This window comes from Herpailurus yagouaroundi, unplaced genomic scaffold (genome assembly GCF_014898765.1).
Source record: "Herpailurus yagouaroundi ecotype Mexico unplaced genomic scaffold, PumYag 196, whole genome shotgun sequence".
NCBI lineage: Eukaryota > Metazoa > Chordata > Mammalia > Carnivora > Felidae > Herpailurus > Herpailurus yagouaroundi.
Genome location: NW_024412427.1, coordinates 7,860,410 through 7,873,522, shown reverse-complemented (window position 1 = coordinate 7,873,522; position 13,113 = coordinate 7,860,410). Strand labels below are relative to the sequence as shown.

General features: G+C 50.4%; 1 long non-coding RNA gene and 2 other non-coding genes across 5 annotated transcripts; all 3 read left to right on the top strand.

The window, feature by feature from the left end:
• Positions 1–5,783: 5,783 nt before the first annotated feature.
• On the top strand, positions 5,784–10,618 carry LOC121012208 (uncharacterized). Of its 3 annotated transcripts, none has more exons than XR_005782017.1 (5): positions 5,784–5,930; positions 6,563–6,717; positions 8,187–8,256; positions 10,047–10,154; positions 10,242–10,618. It is a non-coding gene; the product is annotated as an uncharacterized LOC121012208 (long non-coding RNA). The 3 variants fall into 3 exon arrangements; XR_005782018.1 differs by having other exon boundaries at positions 5,784–6,377; XR_005782016.1 differs by having other exon boundaries at positions 5,784–6,456.
• On the top strand, positions 7,208–7,343 carry LOC121012612 (small nucleolar RNA SNORA71). The gene has a single exon (XR_005782191.1). It is a non-coding gene; the product is annotated as a small nucleolar RNA SNORA71 (small nucleolar RNA).
• LOC121012610 (small nucleolar RNA SNORA71) lies at positions 9,175–9,308 on the top strand. The gene has a single exon (XR_005782189.1). It is a non-coding gene; the product is annotated as a small nucleolar RNA SNORA71 (small nucleolar RNA).
• Positions 10,619–13,113: the final 2,495 nt, after the last annotated feature.

Genomic DNA, 13,113 nt, shown 5'->3' with positions numbered 1-13,113 from the left:
CACATAAGAGTGAAACCATATGGTATCTGTCTTTCTCTGTATGGCTTATTTCACTTAGCATCACACTCTCCAGTTCCATCCACGTTGCTACAAAGAGCCATATTTCATTCTTTCTCATTGCCACGTAGTACTCCATTGTGTATATAAACCACAATTTCTTTATCCATTCATCAGTTGATGGACATTTAGGCTCTTTCCATAACTTGGCTATTGTTGAGAGTGCTGCTATAAACATAGGGGTACAAGTGCCCCTCTGCATCAGTACTCCTGTATCCCTTGGGTACATTCCTAGCAGTGCTACTGCTGGGTCATAGGTTAGGTCTATTTTTAATTTTTTGAGGAACCTCCACACTGTTTTCCAGAGTGGCTGCACCAATTTGCATTCCCACCAACAGTGCAAGAGGGTTTCTGTTTCTCCACATCCTCTCCAGCATCTATAGTCTCCTGATCTGTTCATTTTGGCCACTCTGACTGGCGTGAGGTGATATCTGAGTGTGGTTTTGATTTGTATTTCCCTGATGAGGAGCGATGTTGATCATCTTTTCATGTGCCTGTTGGCCATCTGGATATCTTCTTTTTTTTTTTTTTTTTTTTAAATTTTTTTTTCAACGTTTTTATTTATTTATTTTTGGGACAGAGAGAGACAGAGCATGAACGGGGGAGGGGCAGAGAGAGAGGGAGACACAGAATCGGAAACAGGCTCCAGGCTCCGAGCCATCAGCCCAGAGCCTGACGCGGGGCTCGAACTCACGGACATGCGAGATCGTGACCGGGCTGAAGTCGGACGCTTAACCGACTGCGCCACCCAGGCGCCCCTGGATGTCTTCTTTAGAGAAGTGTCTATTCATGTTTTCTGCCATTTCTTCACTGGATTATTTGTTTTTCGGGTGTGGAGTTTGGTGAGCTCTTTATATATTTTGGATACTAGCTCTTTGTCCGATATGTCATTTGCAAATATCTTTTCCCATTCCGTTGGTTGCCTTTTAGTTTTGTTGGTTGTTTCCTTTGCTGTGCAGAAGCTTTTTATCTTCATGAGGTCCCAATAGTTCATTTGTGCTTTTAATTCCCTTGCCTTTGGGGATGTGTCAAGTAAGAAATTGCTACGACTGAGGTCAGAGAGGTCGTTTCCTGCTTTCTCCTCTAGGGTTTTGATGGTTTCCTGTCTCACATTCAGGTCCTTTATCCATTTTGAGTTTATTTTTGTGAATGGTGTGAGAAAGTGGTCTAGTTTCAACCTTCTGCATGTTGCTGTCCAGTTCTCCCAGCACCATTTGTTAAAGAGACTGTCTTTTTTCCATTGGATGTTCTTTCCTGCTTTGTCAAAGATGAGGTGGCCATACGTTTGTGGTCTAGTTCTGGGGTTTCTGTTCTATTCCGTTGGTCTATGTGTCTATTTTTGTGCCAATACCATGCTGTCTTAATGATTACAGCTTTGTAGTAGAGGCTAAAGTCTGGGATTGTGATGCCTCCTGCTTTGGTCTTCTTCAAAATTACTTTGGCTATTCGGGGCCTTTTGTGGTTCCATATGAATTTTAGGATTGCTTGTTCTAGCTTCGAGAAGAATGCTGGTGCAATTTTGATTGGGATTGCATTGAATGTGTAGATAGCTTTGGGTAGTATTGACATTTTTAAAAAAAAATTTTTTTTAACGTTTATTTATTTTTTTGAGACAGAGACAGACAAAGCATGAACGGGGGAGGGTCAAAGAGAGGGAGACACAAAATCTGAAACAGGCTCCAGGCTCTGAGCTGTCAGCACAGAGCCTGACGCAGGGCTTGAACTCACGGACCGCGAGATCGTGACCTGAGCCGAAGTCGGCCGCTTAACCGACTGAGCCACCCAGGGGCCCCAATATTGACATTTTGACAATATTTATTCTTGCAATCCATGAGCACGGAATGTTTTTCCATTTCTTTATATCTTCTTCAATTTCCTTCATAAGCTTTCTATAGTTTTTAGCATAGAGATCTTTTACATCTTTCGTTAGATTTATCCCTAGGTATTTTTTGCTTCTTGGTGCAATTGTGAATGCGATCGGTTTCTTTATTTGTCTTTCTGTTGCTTCATTATTAGTGTATAAGAATGCAACTGATTTCTGTACATTGATTTTGTATCCCACAACTTTGCTAAATTCATGTATCAGTTCTTTTTTTTTTTTAATTTTTTTAACGTTTATTTTTGAGACAGAGAGAGACAGAGCATGAATGGGAGAGGGTCAGAGAGAGAGGGAGACACAGAATCCGAAACAGGCTCCAGGCTCTGAGCGGTCAGCACAGAGCCCGACGCGCGGCTCGAACTCACGGACCGGACCGCGAGATCATGACCTGAGCTGAAGTCGGGTGCTTAACCGACTGAGCCACCCAGGCGCCCCTCATGTATCAGTTCTAGCAGACTTTTGGTGGAGTCTATCGGATTTTCCATGTATAATATCATGCTATGACCCCTTTCTCATTCCTAAAATTGTTTGCCTCTGCTGCTCTATGTATGGTTATGTTCATTTTCTGCCATTTTATTTTCTGTTTTTGTAATTTCATTGATTTGCTCTATTTAGATCTTTCGAGTGTCCTTTTTTCTTATTATTTTTCTAACGCCTCCAGTGCTATGAGCAGACAGATGGAATTCTTCTTGTATTTTAGAATTAAGTGAGTCCCTCTTTCATAGCAAGAATGAGGATTTCTCTTTTCCTGTGTCAACATTTAAAGCTCATCTATTGGCATACCTGGGTGGCTCAGTCAGCTAAGCATCTCACTCTGGGTTTCAGCTCAGGTCATGATCTCATGGTTCGTGAGTTGAAGCCCTGCACCGGGCTCTGCGCTGACAGTGTGGAACCTGCTTAGGATTCTCTGTCCTCCCCCTCTCTGCCCCTCCTTTGTTCATGAGCATGCGCATTCTCTCTCTCTCTCTCTCTCTCTCTCTCTCTCTCTCTCAAAAAAATAAATAAACATGAAAAAAATAAAATTAATTGGGGCGCCTGGGTGGTTCAGTCGGTTGAGCATCCAACTTCGGCTCAGGTCATGATCTCACGGTTTGTGAGTTCGAGCCCCGCGTCGGGCTCTGTGCTGACAGCTCAGAGCCTGGAGCCTGCTTCAGATTCTGTGTCCCCCTCTCTCTCCGCCCCACCCCTGCTTGTGCCTGTCTCTCTCTGTCTTTCAAAAATGAATAAACATTAAAAAAGTGTCTTAAATAAATAAATAAATAAATATAATAAAAAATAAAGCTCATTTGTTACAGGCCATGCAGTGAGATGTCGAGGTAAGACCCCATCCAGTTCCTAACTGAAAGGGCAGGCCTACGCCGGCTGGCTCCATCTTGTTCTGTGTCCTTCACCTAGACCACGCCTCCTCCCTTTGAGTGACCTCCCGCTCACCCATTCAAGCTTCCTGATCAAAACACGCCCCTTCCCCAACCAATCGGCCGAGGCCACGCCCCTTCCCCAGCCAATCGGCTGCCCCTAGACCCCTATAAAATCTTTGTGCTTTTGAAACTCTCTCTCTCTCTCTCTCTCTCTCTCTCTCTCCCCCTGGTATCTCACCGCTGCGTCCGCGTCCGTGCGGGTAGGGGACTGAGCTGGAGCTAGCTCGAATAAAGGCTCTTTTGCTTTTGCATCGGACTCGGCTCCCTGGTGGTCTTTGGGGATCACGAATTCTGGGCACAACACTAACTACTTCGCATACTATTCCTCTGCCCCTTCCCCGACTTCAGCTTCAGATTCTTCTTCCTCCCTTTCCCCGAACTTCTTCCTGTTCTCCCTTTCTACGTGAGCCCTTCAATAACCTACCAAAGCATATCACTTCCAAGAAGCCACCTTTCTGGGAATTAATAGAGGGATAACTCTATTCATGGTTCCACAGCTGCTTTTGGATCCATACTTCCTCACATTCACCATGCAAAATCAAGGAAGAAAGTATGACCTACCCAGCTTGGGTCTCCAGTTTTTTGTCAGCGGAGGGCAGGACACCGTAAGTGACATTTACAACTCGACTGAATTCAACAGGAAGAGTGCCACAAGAAAACCAGGGAGAAAGAGTGACTAAGTCCAAACTCTGGATAGTCCAGCCACTTAATATCCAGATTCTCATGAAAATAGGCAATTTGTTGGTCCTAGTTTTTCCAAGAATACCTCTAAATGTAGGCATTGAAATGTAATGTTGTTGGCTGGTCATGGTCTGTATCACATGAGGAGAGCATTCGTTTAATCCAAGTATGCCGAAATATACTTTCCTGGTCAGGAATAGAAATGAAGTATTACCAAAAAAAGAGAAATTAAATATTACCAAACACATTTTTAAGCACCTATTAAATTGCTCTTAGATTGATTTCTGGGTTTGAATTGTGACTCTGATATCTTCTGTTTAGGAGAAGCAATTTGCCACGGGGCCCTGTGGCCATGCGAACAATGCAAGGCCGGTGACTCCTTTTTCCCCCAGGCCCTTTCTTAGAGCTGTGTTTTGCAGTGAGCAAACCTTGAAGGATGAGATAAAGTCTCCTCCCACACTAAAAGCAGGCTTACTTCTTTTTGCTCCAAGTGGCAAATCCCCCAAGCTCAGTGTTCCTCTTTTGTAACACTGTAACGCATTGTGTGTCCAGGCAGCCATCATGGGCCCTGCACCACTCCATGGGACCTCGGAGGCATGGGAACCAACAACATCGAGAAACTTAAAGCCCTCTCTGCTTTGCCACAGTAATAAGGTCCTCAGACTGCCTCAGGAATTTTCTGTCCTCTGCCAGCACCTACCAAACCACAGGCTAACCGGTTAGCTCACAAGTAGGGTTCATTCTCAGATCATGCACACTTCTTTTTTTTTTTTTTTAATTTTTTTTTTAAACGTTTTATTTATTTTTGGGACAGAGAGAGACAGAGCATGAACGGGGGAGGGGCAGAGAGAGAGGGAGACACAGAATCGGAAACAGGCTCCAGGCTCTGAGCCATCAGCCCAGAGCCCGACGCGGGGCTCGAACTCACGGACCGCGAGATCGTGACCTGGCTGAAGTCGGACACATAACCGACTGCGCCACCCAGGCGCCCCTCATGCACACTTCTTAACACGTTAACTGCGTGATCTTGTATACATGAATTAAGCTTTCTGAGCTTTTGTTTCCTCATCGGCAAAATTAATAATAGTAGGGTTTATCTTATATGATTGACGTGATTAAACGAATCAAAATGCCTGGAATATTGGGTGCATTCAACACTTAGTCATTATTAGTTGATATTATGGTTGTAGCTGTCATCTGTAGCGTTGATGGGATGGGGCATTGCAGTGACAGCATGCTATGAAAAACACTGTTACACCATTTCCTCCGGCAGGCCGTTGCTGTCGGCCCTGGCTAAGTAGGTCCCCACTATTATACCACCATGCCCACTTCCTTTGTAGCACTTGTCATGATTTTAAATTATTGCATTTGCTGATTCATTATCTCCACGAGAATATACCAGCAACAAAATATATCAGAACCCTGTCTTCTGCAATACATGTCCAGTGCTTAGCCCAGTCCCTAACATGAAGTAGCCGCTCAGTATATTTTTTCTGTGCGGATGGGAGTCTAGATGAACATCTAGATGGATGAATGGATGAGTGCGTAGGTGGAGGGATGGATGAGAAAGTTGGTGCCCTCTAACTATTTTCTCTTAGGGGTAAATGGATGGATGGATGCGGCGATGGGAAAGTGAAGGGTTGGATACTTGGCGGGTCAGATATTGACCTCCTATCCACCAGGGGGCGATAAGAGGCAGCGCGCGCGTTCAGCCCGGGAGATGGCTCTCTAGGGCGCAGCCCGCCGTCGAGCTGCATTTCCGCCGGCGCGGTCCGGGTATAGCAGTTTCCTGCGGCAGTGGCTGCTTCCCAAATAGTCCTGAACGATTCCGAGGCGTGCCGCACCGTCTCGCGCCGTCCCCTCTGACCCTGCCGGTGACAGGCCCGGCTCCCCGGGTGAGTCGCTCCGGGGCCGCGATGCACAGGAAACCCCTCCGCGGCCTCCCAAGGCCGGTGCATCATCCCCCCCCCCCCCCCGACAGGAGGAGAAACTGAGGCCCGAGGGGACGGGGAGAGCCGGCGGAGGTCAGCCCCGATTTCAGGCCCCGCTCCTGGGTCCGGGCCCAGCCCCTCCGCCGGCTGCGGACCTCTCGGGATGCGTGTCCCCGAGAATGGGACTCCTGGTCTGATCCCCCGCGCGCGGGGAAGACTCGTGTCCCGCCAACTACCAGAAGCGGGTCCGGCGACGTGCGGGCCGTGTGCCGCCGCCAGTGGTGCGGAGCCCCGTGTGGCCCCGGGCCTGAAGAGCTCCCGGGGCCGCGTGATTTTCACGCACACACCCACCTCCGGCTCTGGGCCTCGAATCCCCCAAAGCGCTTCATCGGTTGCCCACGAAGTGACCATGTGAGCGTTAGCCCGTTTTCTTGTCAACAAACAGCCTTTAAGAGAAAGCGTTAAAACCCCCGTTGTGCAGAGCGGTTGTGTGAGTTTTCAATTGGGGGCGCTCGTGGGGCCCCAGGGCGGCAGAGGCCGATTCCGGTGTCTTTGTTTTGCACTAAAGCCCCTTCCTGGTGCTGTCTCCTGCGTAGGCGTTGCGGGCTCTGGGGCTCTGTTGGAAGCAGATGGAAAGTCTCCGTTGGACGGCTTTGGGGGCTGTGCGTCAGGCAGCGCCCCCTTCTTTGCTGCAGGACCCTGAGCCGCAGCGCCGGATGTGCCCCCGCGGTGTCCGGGGGGTGAGGCCTGGGTAAGTGCTGCTGCTCAGGAGATCCTTGAGCAGGGGACTCGTTGCCTTCCTGCCACACCACGGTGGGGGGTTTGGGTGGGTGGGGGGCGTCCTGGAGCTCCTGCGGGTCCTGAGAAAGCCCCGAGGAGGCCTGGTGTGGTGGATGGGGGTGTGTCTGGGGGCCAGAGAGGTCTGGGTTCAGATCCTGCCTCAGCCTGTGGCGAGCGCATCACGTTGGCTAGAGGTGCCTTCTGAGCTCCGCTGTGTTTTAAGTGGGGAAACTGCCAGAGCTCTGGGAGGACAGAAGTCTCGTCTGTGTTCTTTGTCTTTGAGCCCACGGTTGGTGGCCCGTAGTAGATCGTCCGTCTGTATCTGTGGGGGACTAAACAATGTAGGCGTTTTTGCCGCGAGTTGGTCTTCACGTGCCCCCTCTTGATGACGGGAGATGGCGTCTTTACATGAGATGGTGATGGCGCTCAGGGTCCTGGGCTTGGCTGGGCAGCTCTCCTCTGCCTGGGAACATAGGCTACTGACATGGGCTGCCTGTGTCCAGGTCAGTGATAGTGCAGGGAAGGGAATTGCTAAAAGCGTTTCCCCATCTTGGGAACGTCCACTCCTGTCCCTTCCAAACCTGGGGCTTTCCTGCACTTCCTCTTTCCTACCCACTTTTAAATTTTTTTTTTCAACATTTATTTACTTTTGGGACAGAGAGAGACAGAGCATGAACGGGGGAGGGGCAGAGAGAGGGAGACACAGAATCGGAAACAGGCTCCAGGCTCCGAGCCATCAGCCCAGAGCCCGACGCGGGGCTCGAACTCACGGACCGCGAGATCGTGACCTAGCTGAAGCCGGACGCTTAACCGACTGCGTCACCCAGGCGCCCCTCCTACCCACTTTTAGATGTCACTTGGTGCCAATGTCGGGCTCACTGGTAATTCAGGCAGAGGATTCAGGGAAAGAGTTGTCCTGTGTTTGGAGGCTCCACGTCCACGCCTTCCAGGAGTTTTCCCACATCCCTTCTTCTCTGTAGACACCTTGGGCCCCCAGGGCCCTCGGGGCAGTTGTGTATACGTTAGGGTCACTGTTGGAGCTTTCACTTCTGCCCCTGCTGTTGGGAACCAGGCTATATGTGTCACTTGAGTTCTCCTCGAGGCCCAGCATAGTTGTTGTCAGACAGCCACGGCACTCCCATAAATCCGGCATTGACGTCCTTTCCAGCCTCTCACTGGTTAATTCTGCATTAATCGGCATTGGCCACCCTGTCATAGACCAAGCACTGTCTCCTCCTAGGATAGTAGGGTTAACTACTGTCTTCTCTATGAGGAAATAGCACGTCTGTTTAGGAAATAATAACAGCCGATCGTTGTCAAATGCTTACTTTACTATCTGCTAACTACTGTGCTGAGACCTTTCCTGATGCTTGCCCTGCCCTGCCCTGGTGTGAGCAGGGACATGTTGCGGGCCCATTCTTGGGTTCTTGTCTATTGCAGATGAGCCCACTGTGTGGAGAGACATCATGGGAGTTCTATCAGGAACATTCTAGACCCCAGTGTCCTTGAGGTAAGATCTCTGGTTTGTTCTCTGGAGTGTTGGTTCCTTGCATCTGGTACCATCATGTGGGGGTTCCTAGGGGCTTCCTAAGAAGGTATAGGGGAGCTGAGAAGTGAGAAGGTAATGTCCATGAGTCCTCAGATCTGTTCCCCACCTCAGCCCCAGGTAACCTAGATCACATCTGGTCCCTGACATGTCTTCAATGGCTGCTGCAGAGGAAAGGCCTCCAGAGTCTCACTGGGTGATGAGAGCTCTCTGGGGTATCTACCTTCCCTCCCTGGAGTGACGGCAGAAGCATGTTTTTAATGGGAAACGAGTGGACCCATGCATCAGAGTCTCCCGTCCCCTGGGTTTGAATCCCCTTCTGCTGCTCTCTAAGCCAGTGATCTATTCAGAACCTTATTTTCTTCATTTAAAACAAACTTATGGGGCGCCTGGGTGGCGCAGTCGGTTAAGCGTCCGACTTCAGCCAGGTCACGATCTCGCGGTCCGGGAGTTCGAGCCCCGCGTCAGGCTCTGGGCTGATGGCTCAGAGCCTGGAGCCTGTTTCCGATTCTGTGTCTCCCTCTCTCTCTGCCCCTCCCCCGTTCATGCTCTGTCTCTCTCTGTCCCAAAAATAAATAAACTTTAAAAAAATAAAAATAAAAAAAAAATAAAACAAACTTATGATAGTAGTGACTTCTGTGCTGCTTAAAACCACAGGATCCCTATCGTTTCCAACCCTAATATTTTCCCAGTGTTTGTGTCCAAAGTGACTTTTCTTTGATTCCACTTGGCAGGGAGGTTCTATGGGGCTTTTGCAAGAAAGAGTGGCCACTCACGGGGTCCTGTGCTTGGGTGGTTTTCCCAGATTCCACCTATTCCACAGGCCAGTAGCACCTGCTCCCCTTCCTAGGTCTCTCTCTCTCTCTCTCTACCCTTGCATGCACCTGCATTCAGAAGCGATCACGGGCTGTCTGTGCTCTGGTCATTGATAATGCAGGGAGAGGAATTGTTGAAAGCAGTTTCCCGTGTTTGGAGGGTCTACTCCCATCCCTTTCAAATGCTGGCGCTTTCGCACACTCCTGCTTCTCCCCCAGCTAGTGCTGTGTGGTCTCAGGCATTGAGGGCTGCTGTGTGAGAGTCAATGACGGGAGACTTGAGCTTGGCCTTTCTCAGCTTGGCCTCCTGTTACGGGAAAACGGGCTATGTCGGTGTCGAGATTTCAAAACTTTCTGGGGTTTAAGGAGCCAGGATGAATTCTGCATGATGACGTTACGCGATACTGGGTGGTTTATACTGATTGCCATAACGTTTTCAAAGGGAAGTCTCTTTTTGGATATGGTGGCCCTGTGCACACCTTTGAAGGGGTGGAACGTGATGGGAAATAGAAAGGTATTGGGTGGTGGGGGGAGCAACACGAGAAGGAGTTTGACGCAGGGATGAGCACAAGCACTTGGGAGACAGATGTGCAGGGATGTAATAGACAGTGGAGAGAGGCTGCGGTGGTGGCCTTCACTCCCAACATGGGGAATGGGGGCTCAGTGGGAGGAGCCTCTGAGCTTGAGCCCTCCAGCCACCTCTCTACCAATTACTATATCTGCTCTTGCCCTGCAAAGGCCCAATTGTTAAGAGATCGTTTTATTTTGACCCTTCTCTGGGAACATTGAGATTCATTTTTGAGCTGTGTTTGGTGTGAAACAAAACTGGCGGCTCGTCCCTGATGAATGGGGGCATTCTCACTGATAGCAGCTTGAAGACAGTTGAGAGATAACATTGGACACCAAACGCATGTTGTGACCCTCTGCTCTTCACCCTAGGGATGCTGCCTCGGATCTAGAGATTGTTGGAAGAATCCTTAAGGAGATGGAGCATTGGTCCTCTCAGGATGACCTGGGTCCCAGCTGCCCTGGAGGGACCTCTTCATGGTGAGTTAATGCCAAGGGGCTAAGTTGGCCTGTGTTAGTGATACAGAAGTTCCAAGCACTTGGTCTCATTGGACTTTTCTGCCTTAGATTATTTCGGAGTTGATCATGGACACTGGCAGAGTGAAGAATGATGTCGCCACGTGAACCATGGCCAGACCTTCTTATCCTGTTGCCTCAGCACAGCCTGGAGGGACTTTTCTCTCTGCGTGAGCAGGCCAGAGGGAAAGTCCTGGGACCCTGGAGACTTGAGGTCCAGAGCTAGAGACTTCAGCTGGCTCTGCCGCTCCCCCAGCAGGTGTCACACAGCACCTGGGACCAGGAAGACTGGTTCCCTTCCACCTGAGCCAGGTGTCCAGCAGGCTCCACGTGCCCCTGCCTATTCCTCCTGTAACTTTTTACAACCAAGAGTTTTCTGCACTGTGCATCCTTGTCCTCTCACCCACCCAATAAATCTTGAAACTGCCCTCCTCGTTTTGTTTTGCTTCTCTTTTAAAACCCATACAGGGGCGCCTGGGTGGCGCAGTCGGTTAAGCGTCCGACTTCAGCCAGGTCACGATCTCGCGGTCCGTGAGTTCGAGCCCTGCGTCAGGCTCTGGGCTGATGGCTCAGAGCCTGGAGCCTGTTTCCGATTCTGTGTCTCCCTCTCTCTCTCTCTGCCCCTCCCCTGTTCATGCTCTGTCTCTCTCTGTCCCAAAAATAAATAAACGTTGAAAAAAAAAAATTTTAAAACCCATACCTCCAGGGGCGCCTGGGTGGCTCCGTCGGTTGAGCATCCGGCTTTGGCTCAGGTCATGATATCGTGGTTCTTGAGTTCGAGCTCTGCGTCAGGCTCTGTGCTGACAGCTCAGAGCCTGGAGCCTGCTTCAGATTCTGTGTCTCCCTCTGTCTCTGCCCCTCCCCTGCTCGTACTCTATCTCTCTACCTCTCAAAAATAAAATTAAAAAATTTTTAAAAATAATAAATTCATACCTCCATGTGCCAGCAAGGTAGGTATACAGAAAGTGGGTCACAAGCAGATCTTCCATTTTTTACTCACTGAAATGTTCCATTTAATGCACTCCTAAGTCTCAACTTCGGGGTTAGGAGTTGGGATGTAGGAATTGAAGTAGGGGTTGAACAATCCCAAGTGCTTCTGGGGGGGCTCAGGTTTGGGAGAAAAGGGAAATGTTAGAGTCATTGGCTGAAGGACGTCTGGGCCAGGGCTTTGGAAAAGAGGATGACAGTGAAGTGGACATAGAGACAGAGGAGGCAGGAGTGCTCTGAGCTCTGGGGAGGAGGGTTCCCCGGGGGAATTTCAGGGGATGGTTCTAAGCAGGGGTAGGCATGGCGTGGATGAGGAACACCGTCCCTTGGAGAACTCTGGGGCTGGGGTAGGCAAAAGCCAGGTGTCGGGATTTCTGTTACTGTTCCCACAAAGCAGGTTTGGCCTTTGAGAGTTCTGTTCGGTGAAGTAATGGCAGTGGTGTGCTAAGCACTCCTGCGCCTCACCACCTGTGGGTAGGTCCACACAGAGGAGCTCTCCCAAAGGTAGAGAGGGAGGGGCTGATTGTCCATTCCTTCCATGGAAATTGAAATCACTTTGATGGGGGCTGAGGTCAAACCCAGGTGGTCAGGCCTACCTTTGTGAATTCAAGGCCTTGATGGCCTCAGTCAACAGGAGGCATTCTTGGGGGCTAAAGGATCTACTCTCCCCACCAGTTTGGGCAGAGATCCTTATTTCTGCCTCGCCCCTCTCCTCAATTCCTACCCAAGGGCCTGTCATCACCCATTATTTCTCTTGAAGAGCCCCCTCCTTCCTACTCCCCTTCTTTCTGGGCCAGTGTCCTCCACCCGTTCCCCTGGCCCTCTAGTGAAAAATGAATGCACTTTCCCCAGCTGGGCCAAAGTTCCCTCCTTTTCAGTGACGTCTAGCTGTTGGTTGTGGCCTTGATCTCTGTAGACGTCTTTCCGTGATACTGACTGGCCCTTCGTTGCCAACTAGTTTCCTGTCAGGTTCGGTAGCAGATTCCTGTCCGCGTTCAGTAGCAGACCCTTCTTTATTCTGTTTGTTTTCTTAACTCCCTACACCCCCACCCCCACCCCCTGCCCTGCACCTCTGTCCTATGGCCTGGGGGATCTCTGCTGCCATTGTAGGAGGGGGCAGTGACGGAGTGTTTGGGAAGGAGGGAAGAGGTGACGTCGCCTTGGTTGCTGAAATGGTCAAGGGAGAGGAGTCTTGGGACTCTAGAGGCATGATCACTGACTGGCTTGGCCCAGGTCACCAAAATTTCCTCCCCAGTAAGCCCCACGGGTCAGGCTGTGGAAGGCCCACTCATCCTTTGCACCCTAGTACCACGACGGGATGTGGGGTCAGGGAGCTAGCACGCTGGAAGCACGTACTGCTGTGTCGGGCACAGGATACGCTCAGAGCACAGCTCTTCTCGAAAAATAACTCGTTGACTTTCAAACTGTAAATCACCCTCACCCCCGGCCCTCTGCCCTCCCCCGCCCTCTGCAACCCTTGCCCCACCTGACCCTCAGCCCTAGCGGAGACTGCCCATCCTCCAGGGTACATGAGGGACCCTCCTCACTGCCCATGGCATGCCTGTCCACCCTCCTGTCACACGCCACACTGCACCAGCACCGTAAGGCCCCAGCCATGCGACTACTGAAGGTTCCCGAACGTGCTCCCCTTTTCCCGGCCTGCCTGCTTGGGATGCACCCCCCGTTTCAGATGCTGGCCTGACTCAGCTTGCGTCACTTCTTTCAAGAAGCCTTCCTTGGCTAAACCTCCAGCCAGAGTGGATTGTCTGCCCCGCCTTTCATTCATACCAAGTGTCCACCGTGGGAGGCACGATTCTCGGAACTGGGCTACGAGAGAAGGCAAAAAAGCAACCCCCTGCCTTCATGGTCCTTTCATTTCAGAGGACTGAGACCATAAACAACGTCCTAAACTGTGTAGTTTGCTGGAGAAGGGCTG